The sequence below is a fragment of the Onychostoma macrolepis genome, chromosome 18, assembly GCF_012432095.1.
Source record: "Onychostoma macrolepis isolate SWU-2019 chromosome 18, ASM1243209v1, whole genome shotgun sequence".
NCBI classification, from domain to species: domain Eukaryota; kingdom Metazoa; phylum Chordata; class Actinopteri; order Cypriniformes; family Cyprinidae; genus Onychostoma; species Onychostoma macrolepis.
Genome location: NC_081172.1, coordinates 21,649,814 through 21,654,201, shown reverse-complemented (window position 1 = coordinate 21,654,201; position 4,388 = coordinate 21,649,814).

The following is a 4,388-nucleotide window of genomic DNA, read 5'->3' as shown; positions in this document are numbered from 1 at the left end:
CTTTTACTCATTTAGTAACGAAACGATCTTTATTTTTTATGTTTTTTACGTTTTGTCACATAATATTTTGGTGACTATAGTCTTGTATAATGCTAAATGTTTAAACATCATCAATATAAAAATCATTACGGAATTGTTTGGATAATATTAATAATATATGGATAACTCCTAGTGACTCTCTCTTTCTTTAGGTTTAGCAAAGAACCCTTTTCTTGTCAAAAGTGTATCAGTTTATTTTGTTTCTGGGTTCTATAAAAATAAAAGTTATTTTTGGAAAAGGTTGTCCCAGGACATCAAACTTTAAAATCTCTCTCTCTCTTATAATTCCTCATTTGAGCCAGATATAACTCATAAAAATAACCATTAGGCAACGTTTATATACTATAAATATATATTTCGAGGTTTTGTTTTTGTGAGTTATATCCGGCTAAAATGAGGAAACAAACGGTTAAAACAAATCAGTATTGGCAGCGCTTCTGGAAATCTTACAGGGGCCCTCAAGCGAACACAATGTTGACCCCTGCACGAGCGCACACACGCATCTACTATTAGCGCGTGGCCGTGGCAGTGACCATGAGCTGAACTCGCAAAGATTTCCGTGGAAGTTTACATGATCTCAGGGACCACACATGAGCAGAGCTGTCACACTTTTTATTCAGTGAATGTTTCTCAGGGCAAGTGTATAATTGACACACAACTTAAATTCGTGACAACAAAAATTATTAACAGAATTATCCATTCTGTTATTAATTACTGACTACTAAATATAACACACTTCAACAACGTATGTTGTTACGCTAGATGGAACCTCGATCAAATAGCCTGAGTTACGTTTAGCCATTTCATTGTTTATACGATTTATTTAGGCTTACAGTGTAAAAAGTGGTAATTGCATTAAAGAGCCAGGCTATGTCTACCTGATTTAACACATAAAAAATGACTTTTGTCGATATAAATTATTGTATTTTGGTTGATTTAGCGATTCAAATAGCATACTGTATATTATGTAAAACCCGTCAAACGCATAGCGAGACAACAGCTGCAACAGTGGCGCACTAGACCAATAGCACTTTAATGGACCGCACGGAAACTTTGTTAGCGAAGTCGCGTCGTGTTTCAGTCCTGGGGCCTCATTTATAAAGCGTGCGTACGCTCAGATTTGATCTTAGAGTGTGCATACGCTTATATCCACGCCAGCGCTCTTATTTATAAAGACGGTCTTTGACGTGGAAAAGTGCTTAGCGTTACGTCAGGGCCTGAGCAGACTTACGCACTTTTTATTGTCGGAGTATTGCAGGTTTTTTTTTTTTAATGTAAGCTGTTCTTGCAGCTCGCTGTTGTAAATTATGATGATTGGTAATATTTTATATGTTAATTATATTAGTTAGGAGTCGTTTACAAGGCAGAGAGCTGAAACCATTCAATTGCGCGCAAACACAAGTTGAAGATCATTTGCGATTCATATGTTTCACATCTGAAAGAGACGCGTACACGCGTTTTCTGTTCGTACGTTCATTCTATGAATCAAACGTACGCATATTTGAGAAATGATCGTAAGATCAAATTTAGGATGGTTTCTGCGCAACATTTTATAAAAAACGACCCAGGTCTGGTCCGTTTGGCTAGAGGTGAAACTTCCATGGTGGAGCCGGCATGTCGTTCTCATTGAGTGTATCCGGTGAATGCTGCGTTTATAGAAGGCTAGCGGTCCAAGCAGATGTTAACTGGAACGTATATTTAAACAAACTAACTAACTAAATAAATACTAGAAATTATTTACAATAATAATTTGATAGCAATACAACACATATCTTAATTTCATTCAGGAAGTTTCAGTCAAGTTTTCTCTCAGGACAGAACACAAAATGACCGCTGACAAATACATCCAGTTTTAACCGGTTTGGCACAAATTACCCAACATTTGGTTATACTGAGGTATGTGAGGGGGTTTATCATTTGTATTGACAGTAAATATGGCCCAGCAGCTGAGTTACAGAAAAACTACCTATCACCTGGGTAAATATATTAAAAATGACCCAACAGCATTTGTGTTATATAAATCAATAAATAAATAAATAATAAATAACCCAGCATTTTTGAGTGTTAAATAACAAATGACAAATTTAGATTAATTAACCTTAGTTTCAGCTGACTAAAATCTCAGTAATGTTGATATTCAGAAGAAATGACAAAATTATAAATAAATAAACAAATAAATAAACAGCGTAGCCATTCATTAAAAATGTTAAGATGACATTTTGTGCATATATTTTATATATGGGCCTATATATCAGCCTTTATTCCATGGTCTGTCTGAATACTGGATTCTGATTGGCTGGCAGGTATGAAGTAAAACGTTTAATGCACAGGTAGTTCCAAGTCAGTTTAATTACAGTTCTATATTAATGTGCTTTAATTGATGCACACAAACCCACACAAGACTCTGTGAATATTTAAAACCACAAATGAACACCTTCATTGAAAAACACTCATTAAAACAATTAGAGAGAGAGAGAGAGAGAGAGAGAATTTGAATATTAAATACACCTTTATTAAAACAATAAGGCTTCACAATATTACAAACTCACAAAACAAAAATAAAAATATTAAATACTACTAATAAAAATATTTCAAAAAGCAAGCATTAAATCATCATCATCATCATCTACTGTACAAAGGACCTCATTTATCCCCCAAATGCACATAAAAGATTCCACATATTTAATAATTTTATAATAGGCATGCTCAATTCTAAGCCGAGCCGCCACCAAGCCTTTGAAAATCTTCAACACATCCAGAGAACCCTGTCCAGACAACTTATTTTTTCTTGATTTCCAAATAGCAAGTTTTGCTGTGCCAGACAAAAAATTCAATCACATCAACTGACTTTTCCTTTTTTTTTCTCTATACTTTGGTGAAGTTTTCTCTTTTGAAATGTTTATTTATGGTCCAATTTCAGATAAAATTTCATTTTTTGAGATAAAAAATTAAAACAATTAATTTAACTGAGTACACTGTACAAATAAATAAAAAACAGAAGGATCAATAGCCACAAACAGATACGTGGTGCATATCGCCCCATGTACAATCCTCCACTGAAGGTCGGCTGTTCTTTTATCAATTGGGTGTTTGTATAAGGACCACCAGCAGCCTCTAGGGGAAGAAACAGTTCCAAAAAATTCAGTCCATTTTGTTGAAGGAAGTCCACTCAAAAGATTAGCATTAAATGCTTTTACACAGGAAATATAGAGGGCTTTTTTCCCTACTTCCTCAAAAACTCCAAGCTGAGGGGTTTTAAAAGACAAAAGACTCTTCCCATCATCTTGCCATTCTCCCACAGCAATAGATGCATTAAGAGAGGGGAAAACATAAGGAATCCCCTTTCTCCATTGATCAATTGCTACTGAGTCATTTGTCAAAATATTAAATTTTTCAGTAGTAGCTTGTTTCAGCAGCCGCAAGGACCTCATTCCAGTCCTTTTGCTCAATATTCCTCTGTGCTTGTATTCAAAATATGTCCCAACTTGGTGCATCCAGCAGCAGTTAAACATGCATGCAGACTGAGATCAGACATAAGTCTTGAAGGTAGAAAATCATTAAGAAAAAGTGGCTCTTTAAAAAGCCATAATCTAGCATGTGTATCTGATAAACGTGAAATGGTAAACACCTTCCAAGCCTCCAGAACTGACTTATAGAAAGATGTAAGATTCACGCGATCATCGTTCTGGAGCTCCATTAAGAACAAATGTTTGTCCAATCCCATACTTCTGACCCACCTGAGAAAAGCAGAAGCTGTCTTTAGCCATGATACATCCGTGTGATACAAAAGTCTCTGAGCTACTTGTAACCGGGAAGCCATAATTCCCACTTAAGATCCCCAGGTAACTTTGGGAGACTCTCAAACTCCCCTTTACCAGCCCAAAAAGCTTCACTTTTAGCCCAGTTCACTTTAGCTGATGAAGCTTTCTCATAAAGACTGAGTACCTCAGATTATCACTTAATATATTGAGTGTGATTAACAAAAACTGTGATGTCATCAGCATAAGCAGAGAGAAAAATTTTTGAGTATAAAGAAAAACCAGGCACTTTAAAACCTGACAAACTTTCTCGAAGTTTAAAAAGCAGCGGCTCAATTGCTAAACTATACAGCTGACCAGACATTGGACAGCCTTGCCTAATACCCCTTAGAATAGGAATTGGCTGACTCAAAGTGCCCCCTATCTTAACCATACATGATGCACCATTATATAATAACTGTATCAAATTTTATAAAAGGTTTCACCAAAACCAAAAACCTTCAATACATTAAAAAGATAATTGTGATCAATGCGATCAAAAGCCTTCTCTTGACCCAGGGCAATTAATCCAACATTCACATTGAAATCATT